Source organism: Schistocerca cancellata, chromosome 9, assembly GCF_023864275.1.
Source record: "Schistocerca cancellata isolate TAMUIC-IGC-003103 chromosome 9, iqSchCanc2.1, whole genome shotgun sequence".
Lineage (NCBI taxonomy): Eukaryota > Metazoa > Arthropoda > Insecta > Orthoptera > Acrididae > Schistocerca > Schistocerca cancellata.
Window position 1 is genome coordinate 361,970,795 of NC_064634.1, and position 24,552 is coordinate 361,995,346.

Below are 24,552 nucleotides of genomic sequence, written 5' to 3' on the forward strand. Positions count from 1 at the left end.
TCTTGTTCTTTTGTTACCTTGTGATGACTTGGCGTTGTGATGAATCGCGTTGTTTCTACCTGTGTGGAAATTATTTGTCAAAGGTTTCTGTCGAAAAACTATGAGAAATGTAGAATTATTTCCTTTTATTATTCTCTTTCTGATTGTACTTTAATTATGGCACCAACTGTCACCAAATATTTTGTTACTGATTGCACCAGCCTTCTGTTCACTTAGTCAAAAATAAACTTGTTCACACCATTACGATCACACGTCGTTTCTCTCCTATTTCCATAAATTCTGTCTCCTCAATCCATTTGTTCAAATAAAATTAACCATTCTATATCCGAATCATCCACTGCCCACCCAAATGTCACAGTGATTGCCTGCATCTGCCTAGTGCCTGTGTCTTTCTTACTCTGTTGTCTATCGCCATCTTCCATGCTTGGCGTCATCCGTCGGTGTGTACATGTTCGGTGGGACGCTTCTAGTCGCCTCCTGGCGCTACTTAACGACGTTTGCCAAATATTGCACAATATGTGTCTGTCTGATACATCATTATCTTCAATCTTAATTGCTTATACTGTAACTCCCCTTTTGCATTTCGTGCATTATTTCGCAGCACTTCTACGACATTTGATATTTTGTGCATCATGTGGGGTTTTGAGTTTATGTTTTTTTCGCGGGGTGTTCGGGATATAGGTCCATATTTTGTAATTATTAGTATCTCAGTGTGTTAATTGTTTTTACTGTGAGTCGAGCAATCTTCGTGATGTTTCCTGCACAGTCATGACAGTAACACAGTACTTGTCCATATAGACCACTCATTCGTTTTGCATGCGTGCATCCATACTTCAACACCTGATCCTCTGGCTAGAGATAAACATTAACGGCTTACTTGTGCCTTGCATATGTGGAAACACTAACCAACCGAAAAACACATTTCGCGTAACAATTATAGTTATTAAGACTTTTATCCATTGTGGATGTGGAACACTGCGACTGTGGTGTGAAAAGGTTTTCAGAAATTACTGCAACCAGTCGCCTTTTATGTAGATGTATTTTATTTAACCATGACCGGTTTCGAGCTGCCTAGCAACTCATCATCAGATGGTATATACATTTAGTGCTTTTTTGTACCCATTGTGTGGGTGGTTGAGTATCTGTGGAGATAAATCTTTCTGCAACCACCCACACAATGGGTACAAAAAAGCACTAAATGTATATACCATCTGATGATGAGTTGCTAGGCAGCTCGAAACCGGTCATGGTTAAATAAAATACATCTACATAAAAGGCGACTGGTTGCAGTAATTTCTGAAAACCATTATAGTTATTAGTCTGCAACTGAAATAACTACTGATGTAGTATATTGTCATCAGCCATCAGTAGAAATATCTGCTCTTACACCCTTAACATGCTGTATGACCTACGTTGCACGTATAATGTTCCATTGTCTTTCGAAATAGTCTAACGAGACATCAGAATTTATCGAAGGTACTGTCCCGTTACAGTGGGCTCAGAGTCTTATAAAAGCACGACATTGGCCAAAAGAAAAACATTTCTTGTGAAGAATGCAGAAGAACCAATTACATCAATTAAATACGGATCTTCAAATCAGTGACAAAAAATTCAGTCAAGCAACAACAAGTGTGTGAACACAAAGCTAGGAGCCCTGTGCTGTGAACACGGGGTGTCACCTGTAGCAACGTTGTAATAGAATTACATTTAAGCTGGAAGTACTCCCCTTGCCTAAAAAGCTAAAAACTAGCTTAAGGCCGGTTCTTCAAGGGAGCTTCTACTTGCCAAAGGGCTCTGTGTGCATGTTGACACACCTGAGGGATTAAAGGGTTAGGAGCTGCGGGATGAAAGCGCTGGCGGCTCTAAGCTGTGAGGTGGGGAAGAAATGCCGGCTGAGGCAGTTCAATCAGCGAAGTGTTTCCCGCAAATCCTGAAGTCCCTGGATTAGACCAAATTTTGGCGCTCAACTTTCAGCTTGACAGTTGTTCATTCCTCTACTTACGTGATTGAACAATAAATAATTTGATACTCAATAAATCAAGACTAGCAGCTGGAAGCTGTCGCCGAGCGGTTCTAGGCGCTTCAGTCCGGAACCGTACTGCTGCTACGGCCGCAGGTTCGAATCCTGCCTTGGGCATGGATGTGTGTGATGTCCTTAGGTTAGTGGGGTTTAAGTAGTTCTAAGTCTAGCGGACTGATGACCTCAGGTGTTGAGTCCCATAGTGCTTAGAGCCATTTGAACCATTTGAAATCAAGACTTTATGGAAATTTCTGTTTTATACACACATTTATAGCATAAAGGACCGAATTCGAGAATAGCATTCTTCGCAGTGCAAACTAGTTCTGAATGGTGCTTAACATAAAAGAATTAGGACCAGACCAGACCTTTAAGTCAAACTGGAACATTTAATTATAAAATAAATGTTACAGTGAGCAGTCTATTTTGAGCTAAGGAGTCGCCATCTGAGATGTAGAAGCGACTATGGTAATCGCAGTGCCTTATTTCACAATTCGTACATACTAGGCACTAGTGTTAAAACTGAATACTGTACCACAACTGATGACTTCGCACATTAGATATGCGAACCACACTCAGAATCTGCTGGAAAAACCATTTCATAAAATGTGAAACAGAGAGAAAAATTTGAAAATGGTTAGCAAAACGCAGCTCCACGGAAAGGAATACTGAATAACTGGGCCATATATCATGGCATTCTAAGAAGTTCAGAATGCTATAGGAAACGTTTCCAGCTAAAATACGAGAGTTGGAACTTAAATAGTGGCAACTATTAATCCACAACCGATACGAAATAGTTACATGTTTGCACCTGTTACTGTCCTTCAAAGTAGTCACCAGCGTTGTGGAGAACCTGTTGCCAGCGATGTGCAACACGTAGTACACCGTTATCAGAGCCTGTTCTTTTGATGGTACGAATGGAGCGGTCTACTGCCTGTCGAATCTCTGGAACAGTTCCGAAGCGAATGCCACGAAGTGGTTCCTTCATCTTCGTAATCAAATCAAAGCCACAAGGACATAAGTACGGGGAGTATGGTGGATTGCACAGTACTTACCAGTCCCATCCACCGAACAGAGCAGCCACGGCTTGCGCTGTAAGCACCCGTGCATGATGGATGGGTTTCGCAGAAAGAGTCGCCGTTTCTTTCGCAAAGCTGGTCGCAGGTGATGCAGCAAAAAAGGAATAGTAATACTGTGCACTGACGGTCTGCCGTGCGTTAGGATAACAACATCACAGTCGTAAACGCGAATCACCGTAACTTTCACCATACTAGGGCTCTGACTCACTTTCGTCTTTCGCGGCGACCCATAAAGACGTCATTCGTTGGACTGGAATTCCAGTTTTGGCTCTTACAATGTGGCCCATGTCTCATCCAGTGTTACGATACGGCGTAAGAAAGCCTCTCCTTCTCGCTCATAGCGCTCCATGTGCGTCTGAGCAGGGTCGTAATGCATCCATTTCTGCATTTCCGTCAAGTCAAGCGGAACCCGTCGTGATGCAACTTTTCGCATGCCACGGCGTTCCTTCAGCCTGCGAAGCACAGCTAATCCGGTTTCGTGGGCGTGCTCACAAATCGTATGGCGTCGATCACTGTCCACTAATGCGGCAACAGCATGCACTTCGTCTTCAGAGACGCTAGGACGACCTGCCCGATGCATGTCTGCCACAGTTTACCGACCTTCGTTGAAGGCTTTTATCCAGTGTGCCACTGTTCTGTACGGCAATGCCGATTCCCAGCACGCCTCTTGAAGGCCTTGATGACACTGTCGTGCTGTACGACCTCTGGCACATTCAATCTTGATCCAACTCCGTTGTTCCTGTTTCGAAAACATAGTGACACCGTTACGTTACACCGCTCGCTCACAAGTGAATGTGTTTCCCTCTATTGTGCCCACGCCGGTGACGTGCGACGGGAGAGTCCATTTGCTCTGAGGTAAGGTAGGTATCTCAACAACGTGTGCTATCAGCGACAACAGTAAATTCCATTTCATAATGTTGCCACTATGTAAGTTCCAACCTACGTTGTTGGCAGACGTGGAGGTGGAAGAAAAGAACCACATGGTTCAGAAATTAAAGAAGTTACATTCAGGTTTTATCGACTTATCCTCGCCGAGCGACGATTGACAAAAACGAAATTGTCGGGTGGACCGCCTGCAGCTGGTATGGATCAACAAGTGAAGAGATTTCTCGCCCACCGATAGAAATCCACAGAGCTTGCTGGGTTTGATACCCTTAAAATACTGATTTGGCAGGTCTTCCGTTTCTTCATTTCCCTACTGCGCATTATTTTTCGTGCAGATTTTTTTAATTTTTCGTATTTTTTTAAGTACCGTGCTATAGGTACGCCATGCGCTTCTTGTGAGCAGATCCAAAATACTGCTGTAGAAGACATGAAATGCTTATGGCATATCAGTTCTCACCCTGACACTCCGCGCGACAACAAGTTGTACGAGCTGCGTCAGTTGTGTAACGATGCTAGCGCCAATGATCACGTGAACATTCTCCAACACAGCGACGACGTTCCGGACGTCCATGTAGCACAAACGTCCCCCAGGATTGTTGTATTGTGAGAGCAGCAGCAGCAGATTGTACAGCTACCAGAGCACAGGTAAGAGAGCTCGTGAGCCCAGACGTGTCAACACTAAATGTTGTGAACTGATTAGTAGCGGTGTGACTACAGGTTCGCAAAATTCTACCCTGGCTTCCACTCAGGCCACGGTATCGAGGTGCACAGCTCAACGGTGCCGTCAAAGGATCATTTGGAAGACTGAATGGTACGTTGTGGCCTTCAGCGATGAAAGCAGATTCTGCCTGCACGCAACTGACGGTCGTTTTCCCGTAAGACGTGGACTTGGTGAGCGCTGCCTCGAAGAGTGCATTCGTCCAAGACACAGTCGCCCCACCCCACGCCTTGTGGTCTGCTACAAGTCTGGTTCACATTTGTTGTTTCGGCAGGGCACGTTAAGCAGCGCTCAATACGTGGAGAGTGTTTCACATCCAATCTTCTGCTGTTCTTGCAGCAGGAAGGTGGCGTGTTGTTCTATCAGGATAATGCTCGCTCACACACTGCCCCTGAAACTCAACGTGCTCTGCAAGTCGTGCAGCAGTGTAATTGGCCAGCACGACCTCCAGACTTGTCTGCAGCCTAGCACGTGTAGGATATGATGGGGCGACAAATAACTCATGCGACTCGTCATCCAACAAATCCTACAGAACTTAGTGAACACGCTGAATAGGTGTAGCACAACATATCCCAGGGTAGTATCGCCATCTGTACGATCGAGTGGGTGCCAGAATCGCCGTCCGTGCATGCTAACCTACGTACTAATAAGAAAGTTTCAGCGTGAGTCGATGTCTGGTATCTCAGCTTTTGTTTCCAGAATGAGATTTTCACTCTGCAGCGGAGTGTGCGCGGATATGAAACTTCCTGGCAGATTAAAACTGTGTGCTGGACCGAGACTCGAACTCGGGACCTTCGCCTTTCGCGGACAAGTGCTCTACCATCTGATCTACCCAAGCACGATTCACGCCCCCACCTCACAGCTTAACTTCACAAAAGCTCTCCCGAGTTCGAGTCTCGGTCCAGTACACAGTTTACCAGGAAGTTTCATATCAGCGCACACTCCGCTGCACAGTGAGAATCTCATTCTGGGAACTTCCCCCCAGGCTGTGGCTACGCCATGTCTCCATAACTTCCTTTCTTCCAGGAGTGCTAGTTCCGCAAGGTTCGCAGGAGAGCTTCTGCGAAGTTTGTAAAGTAGGAGAAGATTTACTGGCGGAAGTAAAGCTCTGAGGACGGAGCGTGAGTCGTGCTTGAGTAGCTCAGATGGTAGAGCACTTGCCCACGAAAGGCAAAGGTCCTGAATTCGAGTCTCGGTCCGGGACAGAGTTTTAATATGCCAGGAAGTTTCATCTCAGCTTTTGTTGTTGACAGACATGAGGTTGCGTTTTGTGTAGTATTTGCTCAGTCCGGAACCGCGGGACTGCTACGGTCGCAAACAATGGTTCAAATGGCTCTGAGCACTATGGGACTTAACTTCTAAGGTCATCAGTCCCCTAGAACTTAGAACTAATTAAACCTAACCGCAGCGATCGCGCGGTCCCACACCGTAGCGCCTGGAACCGCTCGGCCACCACGGCCGGCTAAAGTAGAATGCAAGCATCCAAATTTGCATCCGTTGTGTTATACAGGTGCCGGATGTTTGTACTCGTATGTGGCTTGGAGTTCCATGACCGTTACACATTGTCCATCAATACAGGGACGGTAAAAGCTGTTTGTTAATGAAGCAGGAGTTGTCGTTTGATGATGGCCGATCTGCGGTCGATTAGAGATAGATCTGTTGAGCGAGCAGGCCAAGGCAGCTACTCGACACTCTGTAGAGCATTTTGAGCTGCAACACCTGAATGTTGACGAGCGTTGTCCTGCTGGAAAAGACCCCTTCGCATGCTATTCATGAATGGCACCAAACTGACGTACAAACCTGCAGTCAGGGTACGTGGGATAAGCACGAGAGCGCTCCTGCTGTCATACGGAATCGCATCTCCTACCGATTTGTAGCAGTTCGTGGTGTCGCTGTAGTGCCACTTTCAGCTCAGACTGCTGCTGCAGATACTATACGATGCGCCAGAGCCACACGCCGAAGACTATGGTGATCCCTCGTGACTGTCGGGAATCTGGTCTTCTTGCGACCGTGACCACCTCTGCCAGCAATCATGCATAGTGGCTACATCCCTGCCAAATGTTTCTGCAATATCGCAGAAGGAAAATGGGGTTTATCATAGCCCTGTTATCTCAGCTAGTTCAAACTCAGTCAGGTGTTGATAGTGGCATATTTGTCGCCTTGAAGGCATTCTTTATTAACTTCAACTCAACACATCCAATCTCAAAGATCGCTCATGACGGTTACGCGAGTATTTAAAGTAAACCTGATTTGCATCCTCATAGAGGCACTACTGGCGCCACTCTTATGCGACTGGCGCGAAATTTTAAAGGACATCCTCTTTCAGATCTAGAAACACACCTACCAATTTTCGTTTATGTCGCACAACTCCTTCCTGCTGTTGCAATTTTTTCCGTCAATTGCGCCAGTGACTAATAGCTATTTGGACTATATTGTTCATTCTTACAGAGTGTTATGGCAAATAAAATTGTAGACAGTTTTAAAACTAGTTATGCAGCGTGTTGACTGTAAAGCCATGTTTTGTAGATCATGCACCATCTTGTACATTGAAACAAAAGGAGACCTTTTACCATGTGAGCCGTGGCGCACGTTACTGGCGCACCAGTCTCTTGGATGTCCATTATCGATCCTTAGATGTTTCCTATCTTTGCTTGCCTTCTTGTTTTCCGCATTCGCGGAGCGAGCGGCAGTTGACGTTTGCTCGGGCTACCTGCGGAGACGCCGCGAGGTACGAGGTGGGAAGCAATCACGTATATGTGGAGTTGGTTGTACGCGGTCTGCCGGTTCAGGATGGGGGATACGTGTTGGCTGCCTGCCTGTCTGCTCTCCTGATTTTGCTCGCCGTGCCTTGCGACCGCCTAGCTTGGGTTGCTGCTTGGTGTATCCTACACGAGCCATACCGGACGTCCAGCAGAAGTTAAGCAGACTTGTGTTTCTTTTAAAGAAAAGGAGGAAATGTATAAGACTTTCGGTAACCAATTTTGGTGGCCTCTTAAGTGTGGCCTTAGCGTTTACACTGCCTTTGGGGAGAGCTAATTCTTTTAAATTTAAATAGTTGGGGTTCCCAAATGGTTCAAATGGCTCTGAGCACTATGGGACTTAACATCTATGGTCATCAGTCCCCTAGAACTTAGAACTAATTAAACCTAACTAACCTAAGGACATCACACAACACCCAGCCATCACGAGGCAGAGAAAATTCCTGACCCCGCCGGGAATCGAACCCGGGAACCAGGGCGTGGGAAGCGAGAACGCTACCGCACGACCACGAGATGCGGGCAATTGGGGTTCCCTGTCCTATATAATCTTTTGGGGTTTTTATTTGAATTTTCTCTTTGGGGTTCCTTCCTTGTGCTTGGTTAAATGTTTAATTGTATAGCGGGAAGTAAATCCTGGATAAAACTCGGAGATGATGTTTGATGTTACTGCCGCCTCCGGCATTCGTCTTTTCAATTAAGTGTTGTCATCCCTTCGAGCGACCTGGTGTCACTCCTCGTTAATTAGTGATGGTTTATGTGTACTTAATTTTGAATTGGCCATTTGGATTAATATTTTGGAGCGCAGTGTAGCACTGAGGCAACCTCGTTGTATACCACCTTGTACCCCGGTCTAGTACCTTAATTTTCAGTGGCACGAGTTAGCTCCACCACCGGTTTTACTGATGTGCTCCCTTCAAAATCTTGTCTTGTATAAGTTTGCCCCATGTGTGTCTGGGAACACAGAGATGAGCTTTAGTGTGACTTCAGTGCTAGTCAGTTAATGGAATCTTCATTTTGGCTTGTCTTCCACTGAGGAAATTGAGTGGAGCGTAGTGTGTTTGATTTGTTATTCATTTAATCACTGTAAGTTTGTTCATTTAATGGGGAGCAAGACATTTAAAGACTGTTGGTGTTAACTCACCTAGTTGCTGGGTGTTGCTAATTCGTTCCAAATGGCCTACTACTTGTTGAATGGCAAGGCTGTTGATTAGTTGGAAATTCAGGCTAGTTATTTGTTGCCGAAATTGTTAAGGTGTCTGTGTCGTGATTCAATCACTAGCTACGTGTTTGAGCTAAACTGATATAAATTTTACATTGCCTCCTTAAACTTTGTTGCCAGCAGAAACCCTTAAGAGAACTAAGTTTTGTCACTGCTTATGTTAGCCCTTACTGGGAGCAATATTTCATGTAGTTAAATTTTGTCTTAAAATGTGTATTTCTCTGATGTAATAAACGAGTGATAAAAGAAAAAAGCAAAGGGGCCTGGTCCTTCCGATTGTGCCCGGGTTGTAACACATATCACCATGGACACGAAATATTCGTAAACTGACTGAGTGTCATTAATGTCTTATCAGTTTTGCCTGTCTTGAAAATGGAAATTTGTGCTGCTTTCCAGTAGCGCCAATTTCAAAATGTCTTTTACTTGTAAATTGCTCTTCCTAATTCTTCTCCTTCATTTGATTTCACTTACTGATTATTGGTATTTAGTGCGTTAATAATGTAATACACAGTCGATTAAATATAGCACTGACAAGATTTCCCCGACTGCAACGTTTTCAAATTAAAATGGAAATGACCATGTTTTCACATTTAGAAAAAATCTTAGATTTTCGGAAAAAGTATGCAGAAAATTAAGTGTTAATGCAATGATTTATAAATGGATTGAGATAATACATTAAACTTCCGTTACAGGACTGGTTAGAAGCGAAAGTCTGAAAAGCATTCCAAGGTACGACACTGTTCTCTATAATAAGAAGCGGATATAAACTAAAGCTTCTCGGAAGAGTGTCTTCGATATGATCTGTTCACGCAGAAGAATATTTTCAGCCGTTGAAAACCTACCACGCCATAACATGTCAATTTACTGCAAGATAGCGACATTTCAAATTTCAGTGTACTACTGCCGGGTTATTTCATGCTGTGCGCCGTAGCTCAGGAGTATGATCCGACCTAATAGCAAGGGAATTACGGCAAGAAAAATTCCTCTCCCACAGGCAGAAATTTTAAGTCTGCAGCGAGCGGATCCTGGAGTAGCAGTCCTCTACAGGCCACTTACGTGGCGCGTAATGACGGTTAATTTGTCTCCTTACGACCGCTGCCTCAGCGCGCAGAGTCTCCGGCCAACTGGGCGCGTACGGGGCTGGCTTGCTGGTGGTGGTGGCACTCGGCTGCGGTTCCCGTGCGGTAATCAGCTTAAGAGCTCAGGGTGTGGCATCCCTGCAGCACAGCTCAGCGATGCAAGTCCCGCACGCGTGTAAAAGCGTCGCCCGCCGGCCCCCAGGTCTCCGGGCGGCCGACGAGCCGCTCTGCACCTGGGGACAAGACCCGCGGACAGCGCAGTCTGGCGGCCGGAATCCTAAGCTCTCCTCGTAACTACTCACCGGATCCAGCCATGCTGGCATTAATGGCTACCTCCTCCAGTTCTCAAAGTCTTTCAGGGACTGAGCAAGTACTGAACGAAACGTACAGCAAATGTTAATTCTTGCACGGCTTCCCCCCACTCTTCCCCATACTAGATGCCATTGTTGGAAGTGACGTCAACCGACGTGTCATTCGATGCGACATTCATCATACGGGTTACTTCGCGTTCTGTTTTTTTGTATTATAACTCGCAGTAACCTGTACCAAGGGAACGCCACACTAAAGATTTAATACACTACTGGCCATTAAAATTGCTACACCAAGAAGAAATGAAGACGACAAACGGGTATTTATTGGACAAATATATTATACTGGAACTGACATGTGTTTACATTTTCACGCCGTTTGGGTGCATAGATCCTAAGAAATCAGGACCCAGAACAACCACCTCTGGCTTTAATAACGGCCTTGGTACGCCTGGCCATTGAGTCAAACAGAGCTTGGATGGCGTGTACAGGTACAGCTGCCCATGCAGCTTCAACACGATACCACAGTTCATCAAGAGTAGTGATTGGCGTATTCTGACGAGCCAGTTGCTCGGCCACCATTCACCAGACGTTTTCAGTTGGTGAGAGATCTGGAGAATGTGCTGGCCAGGGCAGCAGTCGAACATTTTCTGTATCCAGAAAGACCGTACAGGACCTGCAACATGCGGTCGTGCGTTATCCTGCTGAAATCTAGGGTTTCGCAGAGATCGAATGAAGGGTAGAGCCACGGTCGTAACACAGCTGAAATGTATAGTCCACTGTTCAAAGTGCCGGAGGTGACAGAGACGTGGGATGATGATGATGTTTGGTTTGTGGGGCGCTCAACTGCGTGGTTATCAGCGCCCTTACAATTACCCAATCTTTGCTCAGTCCAATTTCGCCACTTTCCTGGAGATGACAGAGACGTGTAACCAATAGCATCCATACCCTCACGCCGGGTGATACGCCAGTATGGCGATGACGAATACACGCTTCCAATGAGCGTTCACCGTGATGTCGCCAAACACGCATGCGACCATCATGATGCTGTAAACAGAACCTGGATTCAACCGAAAAAATTACGTTTTCCTATTCGTGCACCCAGGTTCGTCGTTGAGTACACCATCGCAGGCGCTCCTGTCTGTGATGCAACGTCAAGGGTAACCACAGCCATGGTCTCCGAGCTGATAGTCCATGCTACTGCAAATTTCGTCGAACTGTTCGTGCAGATGGTTGTTGTCTTCCAAACGTCCCCATCTGTTGACTGAGGTATCGAGACGTGGCTGCACGATCCGTTACAGCCATGTGGATAAGATGCATGTCATCTCGACTGCTAGTGATACGAGGCTGTTGGGATCCAGCACGGCGTTCCGTATTACCCCCCTAAACCCACCGATTCCATATTCTGCTAACAGTCATTGGATCTCGACCAACGCAAGCAGCAATGTCTCGATACGATAAACCGCAATCGCGATAGGCTACAATCCGACCTTTATCAAAGTCGGAAACTTGATGGTACGCATTTTTCCTGCTTACAAGAGGCATCACAACAACGTTTCACCTGGCAACGCCGGTCAACTGCTGTTTGTGTATGAGAATTCGGTTGGAAACTTTCCTCGTCAGCACGTTGTATGTGTCGCCACTGGTGCCAACCTTGTGTGAATGCCTTGAAAAGCTAATCATTTGCATATCACAGAATCTTCTTCCTGTCGGTTAAATTTCGCGTCTGTAGCACGTCATCTTCATGGTGTAGCAATTTTAATGGCCAGTACTGTACAAACACATCAGCACTAGGATGAATTCTTGTAAATGGATGTGACTTACTGACGCATTGACAGTAAAATCCTCCAGGTGATCGTAAAATCAATATTAATGTTCGTCATAGCACTACTAAACGTGGTCGAATGGTCCTTACAAAGTTTCTTGTACACATACCTACGTCAGCCATTACCAGCCGTCGTCCGAAGAACCGACGGTGCGAGATTTATCTTCGTTCATTGTCGTATCATGACAGGAACTTGAAGAAACGGCGGTACCACATGCGAGCCTGTCCCACCCTCTAACGTTCAGTGAATCCACCATACTTGAACTCGGCTGCTCGATCCTCATGTTATGTTCTCATTAATCACAAGTATACGAAAAGGGCCAGACTTCACGTAATAAACATGGTTGATTCACACCTTTGCACATGTTGCGAGCTGATGGACACGGATGACCACCGTTTAGTGCAGGGCCGGCCAGAAATTCTGCACGCGTGCGGTGCTCCTGCACATGTGCAACTTCCGAGTCACAGCGTGCACGCCGCAGCCGGCAGCGTTCATGTAGTGCATGTTCCTACGCATAGATGTCGCTTTATCCACTTGCAGGGATACTCTGTACCGGCGCATTCTAGTGCTCTTTCCACAGCTTGCAAGCCAACCATAGGAAGGTATTTCGCGTATTAAAGTCACAGTCTGCTCATTGAGACGTCTACTTTTATGTTAACAGTTTAACCCAGTAAGACAAGCAATACAGTGAACACTCGTGGGTTTTTATTAAGTCAGCTTGACTGACGGCACGTAAATACGCGTAATGTTTTTGATCTAGTATTTAAGAAAGAGAGCACTTAGCGACTTCCAACCAACCCTATTCATGATTTCAAATAACATTAAACTAATGCAAGGTTTCCTATAACTAATTCTCGGTGCCCTCAGTTACACCCACATAATTTCTCTCTCACTGACCTCTGAACAGAATGATAACCGCAGACCTCTCGATGATCACCTGTTATTTCAATACCATTATTGCTATATCTTTCATCAGTTCCGTCTGAAATCTCCACAGTAACCGACAATTAGATGAATGTTATGTTTTATCGACTTCAGATGAGCGTAGCCCTTCTCACACTTATAAAAACTCCTAAATGTAAGTATACATTGGAACAATCGGTTTAATGACCAATTTTCCTGATAATAATGTAACATGGAGCAGAATGAGGGAATAATGCACAATTAGTAAACAATAATTTTTAATTATGAAAGGAATAAATCCAAACACGTTTATAATTCGTCATGAGAAATGATATAGTTAAAATCGGGCCCAAAAGCACGGTTCATTGACAAACGGAAGCAGTGGCGAAGATTTTCATCACTTATGCTTCATCGAAACCTTGATTTATTCATTTTCATCAACGAGAAAAATCTTTCACAAACAAGCTCTTGCGTGTACCACATAAACAGGGAAGTGGAGCCGCCGCCGTTCATTTAGGACACATGTCTAATAACAGATGTCGCTGTCGCACACATGCGCACATGTGCAGCACTTCCGCACGTCTGCACACTGTGCAGCGTTTGGCCGGCGCTGGTTTAGTGTGTGGAAAGACGATGGAAGTGTGGACTCATGACACGTATTATCATAACATTTCTTAGCCGTACTACTTACTCGGAGATCACATCGGCGGTAATTCTTTCCATAGGCGGGACATACTTCCCCCGACAAAAAAGCCAGAACGATAAACTGCATTGCAGGGATGCTGATCAGTTGCAGGTATGACGACAACAGAAAGATCGTGCTGCACTTGTGGATGTACTTACACGAACAACACGAGAAGATACAGCGCCGAACTAAATGTAGAACAGATAATGCCCATTTCTTTAAAATAAAGCGTTCATGGATCCTCCCAACATTTGCGGTGTCCCAGCTATGACAAGTTTCGCTGAGTAGTTGCTTATGGTGGGATACGCGAACGAACCCTGAAGGACTGTGGATTCTTAGAAGTCGACTGGCCCTCCTCTGTTGGAGAGTTTTAGATTCGGATGTTCTTTGACTTGGCATAATGTCACTTATTTTCATTTATTGCGGGAGTGCATACCTGATTATTTTGTAACAATTTTCTGCCTTTATGGTATTTTGCAACTTTTTCTGTTTCCTTATGAAAGAAGTGGAATAAACTTAACACATGTTTTGTTTTGTTTTGTGTTTGTAAAAAAATTTACAAAAAATATCTTAAGAAAGTGGTTCGGGACGTTGAGTCACGAAGAAAACAGGTACACGTTCATATGTATGCTAATAGAGATATTTTTTCATCTTCGCCTTATGTAACAGGTTCTGGGACCAACGCTCGCATTTTTATTCGTCCTTGTGCGAAGTTAACACTTCATATTTGGTGGTTTTCGTATTTATAGTTGCGTATTACGAAAATAGGCAATTTTAGTGGTACACCGCATTCCAGCAAAAGTTTCTCTAAAACGTGTCATTTTTAGTACAGTTTGTTCTGCTTTAGTGTCGGTGAATGTACGTAGACAATGCAGTTCGTGCTCAGCACTCAGCACCTGTGTGTTCAAACTTTTTGCTGCTTCTCATTAAAACTGAGGAGGAAACTTAAAAGCAGAATATGATTTACTGACGACGAAGATATCCTAAATAGAAGCTAGTATTAACACTTCCCTTATTAGCAACCGTTGACATTCACGTTAGTGATTGTTTTGCGTTTTAGTAGCTGCTATGATGAGATAGTTTACGATGTCTACAACATCTTCTGTGAAGCACTTCAGGGATTTCATTAACGTACAAACAATGTAGATAATGTCAATAAAATACAGTTAATGAAATGTGAAATATATAGACGACCTGTCATGTAGACTACCTGATAAAATCTGTTGCCTACACAGTTTGTTAGAGGACAGATAACGTGATCCTCATTAAAACTTTTGTATTTATCATCAAAAATCTCTGTCAGTGATACATCAACCATGTCATTACAGATAGCATGAACGTAAGCAATGATAATTATCAGTTCTTTCGTATATTTTTAATTTTAATCCGAATAGTAGGTATATATATATATTCACACATTTTTTACTTTCACAAAAATTTATTGTGCTTTCTGTTTTTAATAAAATGTTGTCCTTATTTACGCAGTTTTGTCTGATCTAAAAATCTGTAATGAAGTCTGTCGTCTTTCTTACGTCCGCGATTGCATCAAATTTACGCGAGTGAAATGTTTAGCTGTATTTCCCAGATATTAGAGGGAACCACTTCTGTACTGGAGAAGGGAGCTTGATTGGTCCGCTCATCTTACTCGGAATGTGCTGCTGGACACGTTCACGGCATTTTTACGTCATTTCAAAGTCTTCCCTCCGAAACCACTCAGGCTTTGAGCCATGTGAAAAGTGTAAGGAGACTTCAGTCAATCGCACATCTCTTTCCACGGGCCAGGTGAAATGGCTTTAGATTTGCCAATGCATAGAGTCGATGGAAACGCTGACTGTTCACGCCTCTGGAAGTTCGGAATAATGTAACGTATAGTAGGCAGCTCAGTAGGTGCCTACAAGAGGTGAGGGGGGTAGCGGGTAAACAGTACTTCCTCTCGTGATGTTTCTCCCTGCAGCTGCCCAGATTCTGTGTTTCTGGCTATCCGAAAAACATTCATCTGCCAGTATGTAACGAACTTCCATCCTCTTCTCTATTTGTGAAAATACAGTTGTCCTTTAGTCTGTTATTACGAGTATATTGTCATGTTACGATGTGTGACTTTGTTACAATCTCGGCAGTCTTCGGCAACGTCTAATTTTGGACTCGGAGCCCAAAATTAGACGCTACCGAAGACTGCCACACATATACAAAACAGACACATTTTCAGGTACTAAGAATGTAATATCCCGCGGTGTGTGAGACTACGAAACCTGTCAGAGTAATGGACCTACCTAGACTCCGCCACACGCCCCTTAAGACTTCATGTTAACTGTAAATTACGCAGCGGAATCGCTAACTCGAAATGCTCTAACATAGAATCATAAGATGGGAAATTGCAATAATCCTAAATATCCGTTCAATCAATGGAATATATCAGTGAACCGAAGGGAACTACGTGATTCTTCAAATGAAAATGAAAATGAAACATAAACTGATTATCTATTGTATTAAACAGTTACAAAGTGTTGATATCAACAGTCTACGAAAAATTAAGTTAATTGCTGACGAAGATGGCTGTCATATCATAGCTGCACATTAGATCATTAATCCAATACAACCTAACGATTAATTTAGAAACTCCAATGGCCGATTGAATACCGGATCAAACGATAATAAAGCATGGAAATGAAATGGAAATGAGCGTTTGGCGTCATTGGCCGGGAGGCCCTTGACGGGGCAGGTCCGGCCGCCTTGGTGCAGGTCTTATCACATTATACGCCACATTGGGCGACGTGCGCGCCGGATGGAGATGAAATGATGATGAAGACAACACCCAGTCCCTGAGCGGAGAAAATCTACGACCCAGCCGGGGATAGAAGCCGTGTCCGTAGGACGGCAATCCGTCAAACTGACCACACGCTAACGGGGCGGACATAATAAGGCATGAATCGGGTTTAGCGGAGCTGTGACAATGCTGCTCTTCCTATCTAAACATCAGTCCCATCTAGTGAGCCGTGTTTCTGTATACTTTCACCAGTCTGCTGTAGCGGTAAGTCGGAGGACCGTGGCCTGTAGTGGAGAATCAGAATCTCGCTCGTCAGGACTCTGACACATCCAGGCGCCAAGACGTCTCGAACCAGCGACCTGTCTCCATCCACCATCAAACCAGGAGTGCCCATTTTGTTCCACCAGCTCCCGCCTCGGAAATTTGCGTCAATCTGGCCGCAAACGTCAATCAGGAAAAATGTGTACCTTTCCACCAATAAAGCGTCAGTGCCACGCTCTACCAACTCCCACACTTAATGTAGTCACTCACGGGCCAATCAGAGCACATCTTCCTCGCTAGTTCGTCCAAGAAACGTCGGTCTGACGTCAGCCGGCGACGGACGAATCAGAGTGTTGTTTAACACTTCAGAATTTCCCGAGACCAAACCACGTGCCGTGCTCTCTGCGATATCCCTGTTCTCACCGTGATTTGCTGCAACAATCCAAAACTTGTACTTTTCCACCATAAATTCTGGTGTTCCAGCAAGCACTTGAAACTGTTGTCCTCGACCATATCAAGAGGCGAGACGTGCCATGGGTCGCTAACCACGACTCGTGAAAGAAGGACCTGTAGGTTCAGTGAACTTCCCTCGGTGGCTACTTGACACTCTCAAACCGGCACAAAACCTTGAGTGCCCACTAGACACCTGCAGCATTCAGATCACTGTGTGGGCTGTGCACTTCTCAAGTATTCGCTGACTGGAGCTATTATCCCCTTTACCGACGACCACTAATATTTTATAAAATACATTTCCCTCTAATAAATCAACGTAAAGAGACTTTAAGTACACTACTGGCCATTAAAATTGCTACGCTACGAAGATACCATGCTACAGACGCGAAATTTGACCGACAGGAAGAAGATGCTGTGATATACAAATGATTAACTTTTCAGAGCATTCACACAAGGTTGGCGCCGGTGCCGACACCTACAACATGTTGACATGAGGAAAGTTTCCAACCGACTTCTCATACACAAACAGCAGTTGTTCGGCGTTGCCTGGTGAAACGTTGTTGTGATGTCTCGTGTAAGGAGGAGAAATCCGTACCATCACGTTTCCGACTCTCATAAAGGTCGGATTGTAGGCTATCGCGATTGCGATTTATCGTATCGCGACATTGCTGCTCGCGTTGGTCGAGATCCAATCACTGTTAGCAGAATATGGAACCGGTGGGTTCAGGACGGTAATACGGAACGGCGTGCTAGATCCCAACGGCCTCGTATCACCAGCAGTCGAGATGACAGGCATCTTATCCGCATGGCTGTAACGGATCGTGCAGCCACGTCTCGATCCCTGAGTCCACAGATGGGGACGTTTGCAAGACAACAACCATCTCCAGTAACAGTTAGACGACGTTAGCATCAGCATGGACTATCAGCTCGGAGATCATGGCTGCGGTTACCCTTGACGCTGCATCACAGACAGGAGTGCCTGCGATGGTGTACTCAACGACGAACCTGGGTGCACGAATGGCAAAACGTCAATTATTCGGATGAATCCAGGTTCTGTTTACAGCATCATGATGGTCGCATCGGTGTTTGGCGACATCGCGGTGAACGGACATTGGAAGCGTGTATTCGTCATCGCCATACTGGCGTATCACCCGGCGTCATGGTATGGGGTGCCATTGTTTACACGTCTCTGTCACCTCTTGTTCGTATTGACGGCACTTTGAACAATGGACGTTACACTTCAGATGTGTTACGACCGTGGCTGTACCCTTCATACGATCTCTGCGAAACCCTACATTTCAGCAGAATAATGCACGACCGCATGTTGCAGGTCCTGTACGGGCATTTCTGGATACAGAAAATGTTTGACTGCTGCCCTGGCCAGCACATTCTTCAGATCTCTCACCAATTGAAATCGTCTGGTTAATGATGGCCGAGCAACTGGCTCGTCAAAATACGCCAGTCACTACTCGTGATGAACTGTGGTATCGTGTTGAAGCTGCATGGGCAGCTGTGCCTGTACACGGCATCCAAGCTCTGTTTGACTCAATGGCCAGGCATATCAAGACCGTTATTACGGCCAGAGATGCTTGTTCTGGGTACTGATTTCTCAGGATTTATTCACCCAAATTGTGTGAAAATGTAATCACACGTCTGTTCTAGTACAATATATTTGTCCAATGAATACCCGTTTGTCATCTTCATTTCTTCTTGGTGTAGCAATTTTAATGGCCAGTAGTGTATATGCAACTAAAGTTTCCTGCCTATGGCTATCCGAGACAAATTGCAGATAAATTTAGGATAAATGGAAGGAGGCAAGCCAGGCGGCTTATAGCCTTTAAAGGAAATGAAAGATAATGATATTTTCTGCAAGGAATTAAAATTCAAAAAAAATGTTTAAAGGCTTTATGATATACAATATCTCGGGTCTTTCCGTCTTCCGAATAAGCAAATAAATTTTTCGATTGTCCCCTCGTCAGCATGCAAAATATAACTGATATAACTAATCATCTGAAAGGCACTGATTTTCAACATATAGTTCGCATGTTGATGGTCATTGAGAATGCGCAGCGAACGTGGTATTGTGGTCTTTCGAAACCAAATGACATGTCGGTAGGAATAATGGGAATATGTGGAATCAGCAGATCTTCTCGTTTTGACTTGCCACTTCAGAATTGTCATGTTGATGGCGTTTGGGACCAGTTTTTTTTTTTTTTTGACAATAAGACTGCTTCAATTATACAGTCGTGGTGGATTAATTTTGCGCATATGAATAGTTGATGCGCCGATTCTGGATAACAGTTCTAACGCACCCTACTGAGAAGCTCGTAAACGATCCGTTTCGTTGCTTGTCGGTCGTCGATTGTCTGAGAACTTCGTAATCACTTTTTATTTCTTACTGCGCTGGTAGATCCGCCGACTGACGCACATTTTCGGGACATGAATATTCTGACGGAAAAAGCAACAACAAATGCAATGTAAGTAACAGAATTGTTAACTGTTATAGAATTTAGCAGAGTACCTCTTGAAAATACGATGTCTTCACACTTCAAAGGAATTAACGGTGCGGGTTGCAGAGACAAAACTAAACTTTTAATATCTGGCACATGTTAAATGTCACCGATATTATATATATACGATGGGTCAAAGTAAGAGTCGACCTGTTTCACTGAGTACGAGAATGCTTTAAGGCGCACAAAACACGAGACAAACAAACAAAAAAACTAATATTCATTTGTCTTCACTTAAAAATTCCTGACTGATAGGCCGTGTTCGATGTATAAAGCTCTGTCCTGATGTTTCGTCTCCGACTGTGGGAGACATCGTCCGAGATCAAGCGGCTATCTGCAAAGAGAGCTCGAGGAAGATCTGATTATATAGGCAGTACAGAGGGCGCCACTGTTAATCGCTTGGCGTCGGCTATGAGACTGTCTCTGGTAATGCCAACATTCTCGATTGAAAGTAATCAAGTAATCGATGGTCACGGTTCCGGTCCAACGCTGATATCCAAATTTTGTCCCTTTTAACACCTTCGTCTTTCCCGTTAAAATTAATAATAGTGTTGCACCGGAAGCGTGCGATTACTTTCAATCGAGAATGTTGGCATTACCAGAGACAGCCTCATAGCCGACCCATCACAGTTTGAAATGTAACGTAACGTCCTGTGGCTGCATGAAAAGCATTATTCAACATGGTGGCGCTGCTGTCAGGGTTCCTCCGAGTCATGATCCGTAGGTAGCGGTCATCCACTGCAGTTTTAGCCCCTGCGCGGTCTGAGCGAGGCATGTCATCGACAGTTCCTGTCTCTCCGTATCTCCTCCACGTCAGAACAACATCGCTTTACTTCACTGGGAGACGCCTGAACACTTCCCTTGTTGAGAGCCCCTCCTGGCAGAAAGTGACAATGCAGATGCGGTATTGACCGCCTAAGCATGGTTGAACTACAGACAACGCGAGTAGTGTACCTCCTTCGTGGCGGAATGAGTGGGACTGAGCTGCTGTCGGACCCCCTCCGTCTAACAGGCGCTACTCATGCATGGTTGTTTACATCTTTGGACTGGTCTAATGACATCTCTGAACAGTCAAAGGGACTGTGACTGTGATACAATATCCACAGTCAACGTCTATCTTCTGCGAACCGTGATTATGCATAACTTTTTTTGATGTATGTATATGAAAGGAATGAGCTAATTTTTACATCTTGTAACAGATGATATGTAATCAAAACAGTCTCTGTTTTTCAATGAAAACTGAACATTAAAGACATCTTTTGAATGTAAGTGAGAATGTCCATATATTTCAAGTTCTTCTAAGAGTTTCTTTTTATAGCCCTTGTCAACTCTATGCGAAGTTTCGATTTTAAGCAAGGATGGAGGAGAAACTGTATGTTTCTATGTTTTGAAATGTTATGCAAGAGTCCATTTTTATGATTTCTCACCACCTGTGTTGAGCAAGTGGTCACGAAAGTGAGTCTTCAATGCCCTCCCTATCTGTCCGATGTAAAAACTAATGCATGCACTATACTGTATTTTATATGCTCTAGATTTGAGAAATTTGTCAGGTAGAGGTTTCTCATTATCTATAAAGGGCCTCTTGGTAGGATTAATTGTGGTAAAGGGTACAGTGATGTCATTATTGTCTTAAACAAATTGGCTACAGGATATGAAACGTTAAACAGAAACGGGATTTTAGTGTAGTTCTTAACAGTTGGGACATTTTTGTTAATTGTAGAGGAATTTAAATTCTTGTTTTTTTTTGTAACTAAGTTTTTGTACAAGGTTTGCTTCGTATCTGTTTGTGGCTACTATATGCTTTACGTTATTAAGTCCCATAGCAGTAGCAGAAGGGGTTAGGGACATCTCAGTGATGCAGTCGATAATAGCATCAAAGGAGGTCTAATCATGCTTAAAGGTTGATAAGAAGAGGCGTGAATGATGATGTCATCTGTTGTGGTAAGTTTTCCATAAATGTCGGAGACGAAGTAAATGTCAAACATTCTCACCTAGATTCAAAAAATTTGTTGAATGAGCAACTTGCATTAAAAGACAGACTACTTTGATTGCATATCATTTGTTATAAAATGTGAAAATTAGCCCATTCCTTTCATATGTTAGAACTACATATCACATTTTTGCAAATATATTACATATAACCTGGTTATACTTGTTATATACTTTTATGTATATATTACTTGCCGCTAGTACAACAGATACACAGATGCGATTCAGTTGCTGTAAACTGTCAATCAGTGTTTTAAAATATTCACAAATAATATATACATTTCTGGCAATACCATGGCATTATGCTTCTAAGAACAAGATACTGACATCTGCTAAAGCAATAGTAAGTGTGTCTCTGTAATATACATTTTATGCTTCCCAAAAATGTATAGCCAAGGTCTAAAGAGTTACAATAACCTTAATTTTGTAGGCTTCTGAAGATGAGAAATTATTTCGGTCAAAACAGATAAAGTGTAATAAATTTATTTGCAGCTGATGACTGAATCTAATCCTGAGAAAATAATACTTCAGTTGCTGAAAATTACAGCACTTGCTAAAATGATAAACCATGAAGTAAAATCTGTAACGAATGCTTAATTTAACAAAGGGTAAAAAGGAAACTGATTCTGATAATTTAATACTAAGGCATTCTGTGTCACATGTTTGTTGATATCCAGCATTTCCAGTAGGGCCTCCTTTCCGCTTTTCTCAACAGACCATAGATTTTCATTTTTTCATCATTTGAACCGTTTTTGTTAAACGATGAACAGCTAATGTTGAATCTTTCTTCTTTAATTTCCAGATTTTTCTTGTTTAGATAACCTAATATGAAATTGGTAAAAAAACTTCCTGATGGCACACAAAATTAATTTAGTTGGTGGAAAACAAGGTTTCGGCTTCTTAGGCCATTTTCGGTTTAACAAGGAACTAAATTCCAACAATACCATCGCTATCAGGTCAATAGATCAAACAAGTAGGTACTTTTGAACAAAGCTGATTAAGTTATCAAAGTCACCCATTTCCTTAATTTTTCCAACTTTCAACATCTACAAAAAGATCCGACTGTGACTTTCAATTAACAAAAATAAACAACCATAAAATCACCTAAAAGTATTATATTTGAATCTAATAGCTGTATTCTTGTTAATATGATACCTATGTCTCATAGATTACATTGCTTGATGTTACATATAGATGGCATTCCAGTACATCCACTAGTGTCATTTTCTTCTCTTCCTTGTTGCTACTAGCAAGAAATCTATATTTAATCATTTAAAAGAAAGCAAATTTCAATCCTAAGCTTGGTATCAAAAATTCTCTAGCTTTCCTTGATAAAATTAAAGATGTGCAAATCCCAACCAGTTGTAGACTGGTATAGTTTGAAGTCAGTAGCTTATTTATAGATTTCCCTACTCATGAATGTATAACAATATTAACAGATGTTTTGCACAACTTCAAAGTAAATTCTGTAAAATTATGTGACATAACTGTTGCAACCAAGACGTGCGTAAAGCAGAATTATTTCCATTCTCAGAATGTGCATTATAGTAAGTCTGGTGGCCTAATTACGAGTTCACCTCTTAGTCCTATACTATCTGAAATTTTTGTAGACAGTTTCGAAGAGTTTTTCTTACAGAAAGAGCTATTGAACTGCCAGCTTAGGTATTGGTTCACATATGCAGATGATGCAATGTGTTCGTGGTCTGTATAACTAAACAGTTACTACAAGATTTAAGTCCGCAACATAAGAAAATTCAGTTGGCAAAGGAGCTGGAAGGAACTTCTATGAATAGCTTTGGCCTCAATATAAATATTAGCACAAGGAGAGAGTGATTCAGCATTTACAGAAAAAATACCATTACAGGTACGGTAATACCTGCAAGCTCCCGCCATCCACACAGCATCAGACATGTAGCTTTCCATTCTACGGTCCATCGCCTCATATCTTTTCCATTTTCTGAATCGGCTTTTCAAACAGAACTATAGATCATCAAACATAGTGCTTCCAGAAACAGTTTTGTCCTGACTGACAATATCCTACGACAAAATAAAATGCGCAGAATTATACCACTTCCATATGCTATTCAACAGGAAACAGTCAGAAGTTCGAAAAATTGGCGCCTAATCCCATGTACTGGCAAAATTTAGGATAATTCCGATGAAACGTTAAAGTCTCGCAACTACAGACCTACGTTTTATTTACTTGTAGCATATGAAATTTTATTCAGTAGTAAAGACAAACTGCAACCCTTGCACAGTGTGGTATGTACAAAATCACAACAGGCAATGTGGAAAAGTATATGTTGGTCAGTCAGGCAGAGCTGAACAAATTTCGTTATCTGATCGTGAAAGTAGCTGGAGATAAAGGAAGAAAGATTCAACCTTTGCTAATTATCTTTTAACAGAAAACGATTCATATGAAGGCGAACATGAAGTTTTATATTCTGTTACGAAAAGTTGAAAGATGACAATACTGCAAATACTGGAACCCGACACAAAAAAATGACAGATAATGCTGAAATATTACTCGTAAATGATCAGATTCAGTTTTCTTCTTCCCCCTTTTTAAATTAAGTTTTCGTTACAGGTTCTAGATTGAAACTGTCAATTCATCCTCATTATGTTCTAAAAGTATCTGCACATTAAATCTTTGTCCCCCTCTCCCAAACACACATGCACACTTTTTTTAGTCACTGTAATTATTTAAGTGATACAAAGCAGTGTAACGTTTTCCCATCTAAAACTGTACGTCATTTTCTTATCTTCTGTACAGATACTTTCTATGTAAGGTGCACATCACTTTTATCTGTGTTTAGGAAATCAGTTGTGACCTGAAGATAGCATAAGAACTTACGTGATAAATTGTGCTGTCTTACAATATATTTATTCACTATCAGTTTCGATCATTGTCCATGCCATTTAACCACGAAAGTATACATCAATGAAGGCTTTAAAAGTTAAGAAAATTGATATCTGATACCTCAAGTCAGCAATGACGTATACTTTCCTGATTAAATAGCGTGTATGCCATGTGAAGTTATTAAAATAGATATTTTTTTCCGTTGGGAATATGATCCATGATCGAAACTGGTAGTGA